The sequence below is a fragment of the Camellia sinensis genome, chromosome 9 (assembly GCF_055761805.1).
Source record: "Camellia sinensis isolate YWXY chromosome 9, ASM5576180v1, whole genome shotgun sequence".
NCBI lineage: Eukaryota > Viridiplantae > Streptophyta > Magnoliopsida > Ericales > Theaceae > Camellia > Camellia sinensis.
In genome coordinates, this window is record NC_138969.1 from 33072421 (window position 1) to 33085412 (window position 12992).

The 12992-nt window shown below is 44.7% G+C and overlaps 1 pseudogene across 1 annotated transcript in view; it reads right to left on the reverse strand.

The window, feature by feature from the left end:
- Window positions 1-931: 931 nt before the first annotated feature.
- Window positions 932-12992, reverse strand: part of LOC114306487 (putative LRR receptor-like serine/threonine-protein kinase At1g07650) — a 30323-nt pseudogene continuing 18262 nt past the window's right edge. Inside the window, exons 8-9 of the transcript XR_014341252.1 lie at window positions 3633-4183; window positions 932-1151 (exon numbers count right to left, since the gene is read on the reverse strand). The product of XR_014341252.1 is annotated as a putative LRR receptor-like serine/threonine-protein kinase At1g07650 (transcript). The remainder of the gene's footprint in view (window positions 1152-3632; window positions 4184-12992) is intronic.

Here is a 12992-nt window from a genome sequence, read left to right on the forward strand (position 1 = left end):
TTTCGGCTTGGGCCTTTTTTACCTCGGCCTCTCTCTTCTCGGCCTCAGAAACCTTCTTAATGGCCTCGGCAGATTCGACTTTTTCCTCGGCTAGACTTTGGGCTTTGGTGGCGGCCTCAGCTTGGTCCTCTAGTTTTTTCATCTTTGATTCGAGAGTTTTGTTCTCCTTTTTCAGGGCAGAAACCTCCCTCTTCATGTCGGCCAATCTTTGCCGATTTTCAAAAGCTTGCATGGAGAGAGAGTGGGCATGTTGGATGGCCTAAAAGAACACAAGGCACAAATTGTTACAAAATTTTACAAAGTAAGAGAGAAAACAAATTTCAGCACAAAGGCACTTACTTGGACAGAGCGTTGCAGCATAAAGGTGTAGTTCTCATACTCACTCATCTTGGCATTCCGCTCAAGATCGCCTAGGAGGAGTAGAGCAGTACTGAGTGCCACGCTGACGTTTATATCATCGGCGCTGTCGCTGGCAAGGACAGGTTTATCCTCTAGAGTGATCTCAGGTGTCCAGGGGACTTTTGGTATTGTGGAACCCGAGGTCATCGCAGACGATGACCTCGGCTTCTTTGATTGGGTGGACTCCGATGGCTGGGCCTCAGCAGACCTTTTTGCAGAAGCAGAAGCAGTTTTTTTACTCTCAGCCAATTTTGAGATAGGCAGAGCATCCTCAGCCTCAGCCTCAACCTCAGTAGCTTTGGCCTTGGGCTGGGCCTTTTTTATTCTTTTTGGCTTTGGTGGGGGCATGGATTGAGTCGGAACAGCATCAACGTCGGCAGGTAGGTCGGCTAAGAGATCTACAGCAACAAGCTTCGGGCGACCCATCTCAGCAGTTTTGACAAGTCATCGCCGACGTTTTCTTTCTGGTATTGGGATTAAGTATGGGGCTGAAGTTGATAGTTAATCGGCTGGATCAGAGGTTGACCCTTGGTCAACCCGAGATGTTGATGCGGTTTGTAGAGTGGTAGCAGAGGGAGGAGATAAGCTCTTCTTCTTTCTTTTCGGGACGTCGGACAGTGTAGACTTGTACGTCGGAATAAAATTCAGTACCAGTGGAGCCTTGCGCTTTTGGATTGACAGATCTAAGAGCCTCCTTAAGTCTTTGCTGGGAACGTAGGACTGGCGAAAATCCTTTGGTGGCTTGCGAACATCTGCAAGAAGAACAAAACATTAGAAACAGACAAAGTTTTGAAGACTTGAAAAAGAAACAACTAAGTAATCGACACTGGGCTCTTACCCTTGCCCTCTTTAACTGTTCGAGGAAGAGGGTATAGATGGACATCCTCGTCTGGGGCAAACTCCCAATTTCCAGAGGCAATGAAGTAGTCATCTCCAGCCCTCTTGTTGGAGTCCGGGAGGTCGGCTACAATTTTGAATTCGGTGGACCTCGGCTTGAGGTAATAGACGAAACCTTTTTCTTTTAAGTTCAGGGCGCACATGGTATAACAATATTGGATATCGGCAGGGGTGATCCTAACGTTCTCCTGCCTAGCTAGAACTATGATACCATTAATCACTCGATAGGAGTTGATGGTAAGTTGCATGGGGTTCAACTTATAGTAGTGAAGAACTTCGCGAAAAAGGGGATTAAGTGGAAGCCGAAGTCCACATTCAGTAAAGACTACAATGGGAAAGGGCATCGTATTTTCTGTAGGCATGATGGAATCGTCATCCCCAGCTAGCCTAAGGTGAACATCGGCAGGAATAGAGAACTCTTGCCTAAAGTACTCAAGTTTGGTCGGGGTGTTTACCCTGTGCCTCCACATACCCATAACGTCAGCCTAAACACAGAGGGCTTGGTTTCAGAAAGAAGATGCTTTTAAGGGGTTATCGGGACCTCGGCGAAACTCTAGGTATATGCTAGTAAGGATTGTTTCAGTTTTTTCCTAGGAATTGATAGGTTCTATAGACAAATCCCAAACCTAAATCTATGAAGGTAAAAATTGAAAGCAAAAATCGAAGGTAGAGATCTGGCAAAGACACAAAAAACAGAAAACAAAGGCGAAGTTTCAGAAACAAGAACAGGGATGGGCTATCAAGAACATGAAGAATACAAGAAATAAAGGACCAAGATCAGTGGCAAAAATACAGTGAAGTGGTGCAACGGTGCGTGTGTTCAAGGTATAGGCAAGGGCCAAATCAAAGAGTAAACACATTCAGATGAATGATTCACAAAATAGATATTTGAGCAAGGCAGTAATAACAGGAGATTCCAGAAATGGTCAAGAATTGAAATCAGAAGGAACAGTTGCTTACCAGAAAAAATGAAGCCGATGTGAGGACTGCCGAAATCAGTCAGTAGTTACAGATGTGGCAGAACGACGAAAGTTCCACCAAGAAGACAAAACACAGAGCTTGGAAGCTTCAGCAATGGCGGATTCGAAAGAACGAGTTTAGAGAGAGAAACAGCAAATGCAATAGTGAAAAAATGAAAGAAGAAGGAAGAGTTTTTGTCAAAAGCCAAAAACGGTGGCAAAAGATAATCAATGTGCCTGGAGCAGCGCATACGTCAGGCGGCGTACGCAGGAAAAACGTGGTTTATAGGCGCGTCACAAACATGGACCAATAAGGTAAAGACGTGTAAGAGAAACCGTTGAGAAGTGATGCATGACAGCTCATGCGCGTGGGAAAGTTCACTGGAATTCTTGTTCTCCGAAGAGAACATAAATGATCTCGGCTGAAGAGTTTGTAAACCAATGTATAGAAAGAGATATCGATATAGGTTCCATCACCTCAGAATGCCGAGGTAATAGAACCTAGGGGGCAGTTGTGGGGATATATTTTCTGAGTACCAACACGTGGCATGGTGACACCAACGTGTCAGCCGAGGTGCCACGTGTCGTGGTAGTTATGCCGAGGTTATCTTTGGCGAGGCCGAGGTGATCTCCGAAGATATCGGAATTCGAGATAAGCGGATAAGGGACAAGAGTCCTAGAGTAAAGAGAAGACTTAGCCAAGATCAGGATAAAACTCTTAGGGAGTTTATCTTTATCTCTTGAAGAGTCCAAAGTCAGTATTGAATTAGAGTTCATAGAAGTCAGGCTTCTAGTGGGACTTGGATTAAGTAAACTATAAAAGAGAGGCACCCCCGTGGGTCTAAGGTACGCAAATTATGTTTTGAGCAATAAGTTTAGCACTTGATTATCTTTGAAAGATATACTGACTTGATCGTCGGAGTGCCCCCGGGTGAAAGAGCCACCGCCGGAGCCTTTTTCTTTCTGTTACAGGTTTGCTAAAGCCATCTATTCTGCCGGTGCTCTCCAGCTGATTACTAGGCGAGCAGTGTGGTCAGATTTTCACCCACACACAAAGTAATAAAAGATTGGGATATTTTGACTTTGTTTATGAGTTTTAATTTATTTGTGTTAGTTTATACTAAAATATGATATAAAAAATGTATGTAGTTAAATTGTATTTATTTATGTTTTTTTTTTTTTAACATTGAGCAAGAGTTTTTAATAAACAAGTCTTATCCATGGCACTATTTGTAAATGTCCTAAACAGTACATTACCATTGCAAATTAGGTTTTTATGTCATGACAGTTCACATTATTAGCAAATTTTTGAACTTGCCTTAAAAACCCAAAAAAAAAAAAATCTTATTGGGCCAAATAGGAGAGACTAGGTAGAACATGAAGGCTACATATTTGAATAGTAATTTAAATTGAAAGAACTTCTCGTACATCTGAAAACAAAAGTCAATGCATACTGAAAGTAGGAAAATGGAGTAACAAAGAAGGCAATCATGAAATACCTTACAGAACATATCATAGAGCCACCAAGACGCATCCTCGTGCAGGCTGTGTTATAGAGAATCCAGATTTATTGCATAAAGATCATGGGCATACGTAGAGGACGAGCCATTTCGTGTTGTGCCCAATGAATCAACAAGGGTTTGATCATTACATGAACTTTGGAGTTGCATAGCATCATACTCATCTCTGAGGGCTTCGAATCTGAATTCATCACCGTAATTACTTGGATCCATGATTGATCCTTGAATGCTGTCATGACCTTCAAGCATGCTTACTACTGCAGACATAGCAGGCCTAAGTTCCGGTGATGGATTAGTGTATAATAATGCTACCTAGATCATTCTTATTGCCTCTTCATTGTCGAAATTAGAACCCAACTTTGGATCCACCAACTCCATTAAACATCCTTTTTGTTGTAAAACAAATGCCTGAAATTAGAAGAAGAAATAGATCATATGAAAAGTGACAAGCCAGTAAAATAACCCTTACTTGCAAGAACTAATTAGAATCAAGTTCCCATCAAGAAACAACTGTGGTCCCAATTGGGATGGAACCTCTCGAACTTATAAATCCCAAAACAACAAAAGAAAAGATATCAAGGTTATTGGAATATTATTTATCCTAAATAGAAGTAATTCACTACTGTGGGGAAGTGGTTTTGGAAATACACTTCCGATCCAATGTGACGCTCGAGACCCTCAGCTGGTAACTTGAAAAAGAATGAACACTCAAGTCGGGAGTGCCGGAATTAGCACTCCGACGAACAAGTCAGTGTATCCTCTCGTGATAGCTTGAGTCTTAAGTTCAAAGTATTAGTTCTCACATACCTCTCTTTGGATGATGTTCTTCTATTTATATCTTTTCTTTCTTGGGCTCCAGGGCTGGGCCCATCTTCAATTCATCGTATAACTATTTACTCGGCTCCTTTTGTTGCAAACCGCTCCTCACTCGGCCCCTTACTCAACTGGTTATTTGGCCGAATAGGGTACCTCTAGATTTGTATGTATAAGACGGAGCCAAATGCAACATATGAATTTTGGCTCTTCAGGTCTAACTATTCAGTCTCTTTACGTCTCCCGATATTCGGCCCCCACAATTGCCCCCCTAAACACTCCACTAACGACAGTTGGCTGGTGTTAGGGGTGTACACGGTCCGGATTGGTTCGGTTTTGAGAAAATCCAAGAACCGAACCGATCCTAACGATTCTGTGATTTTGAGAACCAGACCAGACTGTTACACTTGTAAAATCGGACCAGAACCAAACCGAAAAAACGGTTCGGTTTCGGTTTGGTTTACGGTTCCAAAAATTTATATTTACAAGAATAAATTGTTAATATTAGCAAAATAATTACTCAAACTAATTACATTTAACTCATGATAAAAACTAATAATATTAAGGCATTACTTAATACTACATATCTATACTATCATAATATCATTAAAATTATAAAAAACCAATTAATAACAATAAAACTTGATATTATATATATATATATCTTTTAAAATTCGATTCGGTTCGGTTCGAACCACGGTTTTTTCATAAAATCTATTAACCGAACCGTTTTTACAGTTTTCATATTTCTTAATCCAAAATCGAACCAATTCTTAATAGAACCGAACCAAACCGTATGATTCGGTCTGGTTCGGTCCGGATTACCGGTTTGAACGGATTTTTGAACAGCCCTAGCTGGTGTGTTTGGTTTCGAACTCGAAAAGTCAGAGCCGAAATTCGGTGGCTAACCTCGTTCCAACGCGGATGTCAGAGCACACGCCTTCTGGTCATCATTTCAACTTCTCGTTCCTTCGTACGCTTCCATTTATTGTGATTTAAAATTTTGTCGTCTTTTCGAATACATACACATTTTTGGATGCTTGAAGTTTTTGGACTGCCTTCCGACTCACCTCTACAACTTTCTTTTACCCTTCATTGTCCTCTCCGTCTCTTGTAAGTTCTCTTCCTCTCTACTCTGAATCCCTTTTCCTGGTTTGTTTTTAGTTTAGCATACTCCTATAGGTTAACGAAAATGGCAAAGCATTTGAAAGACCTTTTCTCTGCGGATCGAGTCTCTGGCTTTCGACGCCATTTTTCTATCCCTGATGACGTCTGTCTGTCACTTGTGACAGACGACACCCTTGATATAGAGAGGGCTGATGAAAGCACAATCGTCTTCCCTCTCTTATCAATTGCAGAGGGTGGAGTCCGTTTCCCCCTTCACCCATTCCTTAGGGCTATCCTTCGCCATTGGGGTCTAATCCCTTCCCAACCCAATGTAAACTTTGTTAGAATCGTAATGGGGATTATAGAGTTAAACCGTCGCCTTAGGATTAATCTCGACATACCTGCTATTCGGCATTGTTATGCCTTGGCCAAGTCTTCTGGCCAGCATGGGCGCTATTTGCTTAGGGCCAAGGACACTGACCATCAAGTAGTGACTATGCTTTCCAGCTCTAGCAAGCGAATCGATGATGTCATGGTCGTTGTCCGAGGTAACTGGAAATTCGGCGAAGGCAAGGACCGCCTAGATCCTATTCCTAGACGGAAGGGTGGACCAGGTGGCCATATAGCTTCTTGCGTTTATTTTTCTTATATTTACAAGGTTTTATCTTTGCGGTCTCATGGTTTTGCTTGCGCAGGAAACGATTTGAAGAAAGTTTTGATTTCAACCAACGACGCCGTTCTTATGAAAATTAAAGTCGCACTCAAATACTTCGGCCGTCCAAGCCTTCAGAAACAAGGGAGGGCGGCCCACATTCTCCTTCGATACGAGCCGATGTATACGACATTTTTGGTGACAGAAAACATCCCAATTCCGAGAGGTGAAGAGTTTCTTACGGCTCTTGTTTTAACCAACTTCAAAAACTTGCGGCAAGTTGGTTTCGATAGATCCGACTCGAAGCGAGTGGAAGTAGCTGAGGAGGTCGCTGAAGAGTCAGACCAGTCCGAAGCCGAAGTAGACGAGGCATTGAAGTTGGCCTTTGAGGAAGCCGGCCTCAATTCAGCCAACCCTCCGTCCACTTTGGGTCGAGGGGACCTTTCCTTCGACGACATTTTACTGGTTTAGAAGACCTTCCCGGCGCATACCCCGAAGACATGGCCGGGTTGTCACTCACACAACTTGCCAAAAATAAAAACGCGGAAAGAATAGCCGCGCGGCGGAGAGTAGAGGCCATTCGATTTGAAGTGCCACTTGTCGTCGAAGCTGAGCCCTCCCTGTCTGTTATCAAGGAGGAGACGGCTCAAACCCGAAATGCCAAGTCAGAGACGGTTATGCAGGCGGATCAGGAGGTTGAGCAAAGGGCGGAGAAACATCCTGTCGAGGTCGAGGCTGGCTCTGAAGAAAACCCGACTGACAAGCAGCCGCGCTTAGAGGAGTCGGATGTGGTTGTGCCTTTTGTCGTTCAACCAAAGATAAAAAAACATGCCGATCTCCTCTGACGCGTCGGCTATGAAAGATCCAGCCATGGCGTTGAGCATGGCTTCGTCGGTCTTATTGCCAGCTGACAAGGCGGCTTTCTGGGCGGAGCCGGATCTGTTGGCAATAGCATTAGCCGTTCAATCGGCTCTTCTGGTATATACCTTGATCTTGTCTTTCCCTTTTATGCATATATTGTTTTGGTTTTAATTTCTTGTTTTGCAGATGGTTGGAAGGATAGTCGAGATAGCCTATTGCCAGCATGACGCCATCGAACGAATTGGTCGTTTACAATCGGAAGTTAAGGGCTAGAGAAGCAGGGTCGAGTTCGAAGCAGCGAGGGCGAAGATGGAAGGTGCAAGGGCCGAGGCTGAGATGGAAAGGGCAAGAAATTCAAACCAGCTCAGATTGGCTACCGAGAAGAGGGCAAACGTGAGTGAAGATGCGCTCAAGTCAACCCGAGAGGCGATTGCCAAACTGGAGGCTGACTTGGAAGAATCGAAGAAGGCGAATGAAGTAGCCAACTCCGAGGCTTCTAAGGCGTACGAGACTGGGCAAAGGGCTGCCCTCGCAAATTATGTGGAAGAAGTCCCCAAATTTGAAAATCGGGGATTCAAACACGGCTGGCTCAAAGCCTTTGCTGCTGCTAATGTGACATTGGCTTGCCGATTCCATACGATCAAGTGGACGTTGAACCGCTGGAGTCTGACTCCGAGGATTGATTAGGGCGACACTTTAGTTGTTTTTATTTAAGGATTTTGAATGTATTGTTGCAGTTTTTCGTTTAGTAGTTTTTATGTGTAAAATGACTACAGTTTTTAAGTTTTTGCTAGGCATTTCCATGCAAACTTGTAGCTTTTTGTTTAGTAGTTTTCATATGTAAAAGGGCTACAGTCTGTGCCTAATTTACTAATGAAAATTTCCTTTGTACTTTGCTATTATTTGTGCTTAATTTTTCTATTGATGAATGGTATTGCTTTTTGCTACTTTGGATAAAACATTCGTGTACACTTGTCGATTAGATAACTAGGCAATTTAGTAATTTATCCTCGTCGAATAGCCGATCAGATTAATAAATCTGTCCTTGCCCCAACCAATGTATGAACTCCGAAAGATGAATATCATTAGTTTATGGAGTGGCTACGACACAGATCGATCGGCATCGGGCTTAGATATTTGATCGATCATATTAATAAATCTGCCCTTGCCCCAGCCAATGTATGAACTCCGAAAACCGAATATCATTAGTTCATGGAGTGGCTGCGGCACTGATCGATCGGCATTGAGCTTAGATATTTGGCCAATCAGATTAATAAATCTGCCTTTGTCCCAGCCAATGAACTCCGAAAGCCGAATATCATTAGTTCATGGAGTGGCTACGGCACAGATCGATCGGCATCGGGCTTAGATATTTGGCCGATCAGATTAATAAATCTACCCTTGCCCCAGCCAGTATGAACTCCGAAAGTCGAATATCATTAGTTCATGGAGTGGCTGCGGCACAGATCGATCGGCATTGAGCTTAGATATTTGGCCGATCAGATTAATAAATCTGCCTTTGTCCTGGCCAATGTATGAACTCCGAAAGCCGAATATCATTAGTTCGTGGCGTGGCTGCAGCACACGTCGATCGGCATCGGGCTTTTGGAGTTTAGCATTAATGAAATCGCCTTAGGGGCGCTGCATGCATTAGGAATAAATGGGGTGGGTTCTTCGCGCCCGTAATTTCACTTATTGTGTTCAGACTCAATCTAAACCAGTTTGTTGCGGAAGGTTAGATAAGTGCGAATGTCAAATAGACTGTTCTTCAACAGTAAGGGAGAGGGTAGGATGCTGGCTGAGCTGGACTCAGCAATGAATCGCGGTGGCGAGCCTCCCCGTATGGAAGGTAAGACATCTGCAGAACATGAGAGGCATCGCTCTCCACATCGACGGAGCAGGTCACCGAGGAAGGATAAGCGCCAACGGGGGAGCTCCCCTCATTCGCGAAGTGAGGCAAGTGGGCCACTACGCCCATTGAGCTTTTTAGTTTTCATCGGGAATAAACCGATGACAGAGGCAGATTCCATCATCCGCGATCTGAACGTGGCAGTCAAATTTGCACGATAGATTTTTCTGCCCGAAGTCCAGCAGTCAATGGTTGGTCGACCTGACTTCGAGGTGTTTCGAGAGGGCGTTCATGGGGCGGTGAAAGGGTTGTACACCGCCTATGAAATCAGCATGTGCCTTCGTGCCGCGCGACGTGAAATAGAGAAGAAGGATGAATGCATTCGAAACTTGGAAGCTCGCGCGGAAGTGGCTGAGCGCGAGTTGAGGAAGGTCAAAGCCGCTTAGACATAACCAGCCGGTCAAGCTAACCCAATTGTGGAAGAAAGGGTGACCCAACGACTTATCAGTTATGTAATTGCCGATCGTGATACGGCGAGCATGTTTGCGATAGAGGCTGCGATGGGAAGGGCTTATGAAAAAGGCTTCCATGAAGGCCGGAAAGTCGAGATAGAGAAGACCAAGGAAAAGCTCGCCGAGGAAGTTTGTCGATGTGAAAATCATGGATTTAAGCACGGTTGGATCAAGGCACTTCAGGCCGCGAAGGCTCTCCGAGCAGCAGGCGTTGATTCAGCGTCGCCGTTATACCAATGTGATCATTTCTCCTTTTCTGCCTTCTAAGTCGAGAAGAGTGATGATGAGGGAGACGCCGGATAAAAGTAGACATTGTAATGCTCAAACGCAGATTGAGTACAAAATTATGTAACTATTGGCTAATTTAATAAAACGCTTCGTTTTCAAGTGTTAGCGTACTTTCTACTTATATTAATACACCTCATGCCAATCGATTAATCTAAGGACACATTTCATTTTAAATGTTTGCATGTTTCAGCTTACGTTTATACAGCTTGTCCCAATTCAATTGAATGAAACATTTCATTTTGAATGCTTGCATGCTTCAATTTTTGGTGTATTGTGATAGCCACGCAAGGCACTCCAAATCCAGGGTCTTTATTCGGCCCAAGCATGTCACGCATGGATGGAGCACCAAATTCGGAAGCTTGCTGTCGGCCAATCGTGATATCGGCGAAGGGTGCTCCGAATTCGGAGTCTTATTCGACCCTATCGTGTCATGAATGTATGGGGCTTCAGATTCGGAGGCTTTTTGTCTTGGCCAATCGTTACACACGAAGGGCACTTCCGAATTCGAAGGCTTAATCGGCCCAAAAGTGTCATGCACCAATGGGGTTCCGAATCCGGAGACTTATCTTGGCCAATCGTGATACACGAAGGGCGCTCCGAATCCGGAGTCTTAATCGACCCAAAAGTGTCATGCACCAATGGGGCTCCGATTCCGGAGACTTACCTTGGCCAATCGTGATACACGAAGGGCGCTCCGAATCCAGAGGCTTAATTGGCCCAAAAGTGTCATGCACCAATAGGGCTCCGAATCCGGAGACTTATCTTGGCTAATCGTGATACACGAAGGGCACTCCAAATCCGAAGGCTTAATCGGCCCAAAAGTGTCATGCACTAATGGGGCTCCGAATCTGGAGACTTATCTTGGCCAATCGTGGTACACGAAGGGCGCTCCGAATCCGAAGGCTTAATCGGCCCAAAAGTGTCATGCACCAATAGGGCTCCGAATCTGGAGACTTATCTTGGCCAATCGTGATACATGAAGGGCGCTCTGAATCTGGAGGCTTAATCGGCCCAAAAGTGTCATGCACCAATGGGGCTCTGAATCTGGAGACTTATCTTGGCCAATCATGATACATGAAGGGCGCTTCGAATCCAGAGTCTTAATCGACCCAAAAGTGTCATGCACCATTGGGGCTCCGATTTCGGAGACCTACCTTGGCCAATCTTGATACACAAAGGGGGCTCCGAATCCGGAGGCTTAATCAGCCCAAAAGTGTCATGCACCAATGGGGCTCCGAATTTGGAGACTTATCTTGCCAATCGTGATACACAAAAGGTGCTCCGAATCCGGAGGCTTAATCGGCCCAAAAGTGTCATGCACCAATGGGACTCCGAATCCGGAGACTTATCTTGGCCAATCGTGATACACGAAGGGCGCTCCGAATCCGAAGGCTTAATCGGCCCAAAAGTGTCATGCACCAATAGGGCTCCGAATCCGGAGACTTTTGAACTGAATTGCGCGATAAGAAAACAGGAAACTTTGCATTGCAAAAGTGAAATATGTACATGGTGAACCATTCAAAACAAGTATCATGCCCCACAAGTCAGGTCAATGATCGAATTTACACAAATGCGTGGAATTCCAAGGCCGTGGCAGACTTCTCCCAGACATGTCTTTGAGCCGATATGTCCCTACTCCCGCGACTGAGTTGATCTGATAAGGGCTGTTCCAGTTAGGACCCAATTTTTCGTCGGCCGGATTCTTGGCAGCTATAAGCACTTTTTTCAGGACCAACTCTCCTAGTGTGTAGCGGCGCAGTTGAATACGCTGATTATATGACTTAGCAAGTTGTTGCTGGTACCGTGCCATGGATGCAAGGGCACGGTCTCTCCGTTCTTCAATCATAATCAAATCCAAGGCCAACATCATGTCGTTTTGGGCCAAATAAAAAACTGTTGATTTCAAGGTGGGGAGGCTGATCTCCAAGGGGATGATTGCTTATGTTCCGAAGCACAAAGCAAACGGCGTCTCCCCAGTGGACCGCCTTGGAGTAGTGCGATGAGCCCATAATACACTTGGCAACTCTTCAACCCACCTTCCTTTAGCTTTCTCCAGCCTTTTCTTGATGCCATCTAAAATAGATTTGTTGGAGGCTTCAGCTTGGCCATTACTCTGTGGATAAGTCGGGGAGGAATAATAGGGCCAAATACCATACTTGCTGCACAGTTCCCTGTAGACACCGCAATCAAACTGGGTGTCGTTGTCTGAAATAAGTGCTCTTGGAATGTCGAATCGTGTTATGATATTTCTCCATACAAAACGCTTCACATCGGTATCTCAGATGTGCGTTAGTGTTTCCGCTTCTACCCATTTTGTGAAATAATCTATTGCGACAATCAAAAATCACTTGTTACCCGGGGCACGAGGCAGTGATCCGACAATGTCAAATCCCCATTGGGCGAAGGCCAAGGACTGGTTATAGAGCTTAACTCTTCAGCAGGCAGGTGGGTCAAAGGAGAAAACTTTTGGCACTGTTCACACTTTTTTACGTAGCATTCGACATCGGCTCTCATTGTCGGCCAATAATACCCCTGTGTCATAGCTCAATGAGCCAAAGAGCGCCCGCCAGAATGGGCGCCACAACTGCCTTCATGTATTTCGGTCAAAAGTTCTTTGACTTTGTCCGGATAGATGCATTCCAAGTATGGACCAGAAAAGAATTTTTTATAAAGCTTTCATTGCGGATCCAAGTAGTATCGCAGGGCTTTGTTTCGCAGCTTGTGTGCTTCTTTTTTGTCCGCTGGGAGCTGTTCAGAAGACAGGAATGCAGCAATGGAGTCCATCCAACTCGGTCCTGACTCTATGACATTGACCTGGACTTCCTCAGAAGGGCCAATGCTCGGCTCTGGGATGAAACCTACTTCAATGGTCCGTTTAATCTCTGAGTTAATGGCGGAGGCTAGGCAAGCCAGGGCATCTGCATGTGTGTTCTGGTCACGAGTTATTTGGTTCAATTTGTGATGGTCAAATTTTGCCAGCAAGGAATTTGCCGTTTTCATATAAGCTGCCATACGGTCATTTTTGGCCGCGTACTCTCTCTTCAGCTGATTGATCACCAATTTTGAATCGCAAAATACAAGCAAATGCCGGACACCCAGAAGGTGTGCATTCCACAAACCGACTAGCAGGGCTTT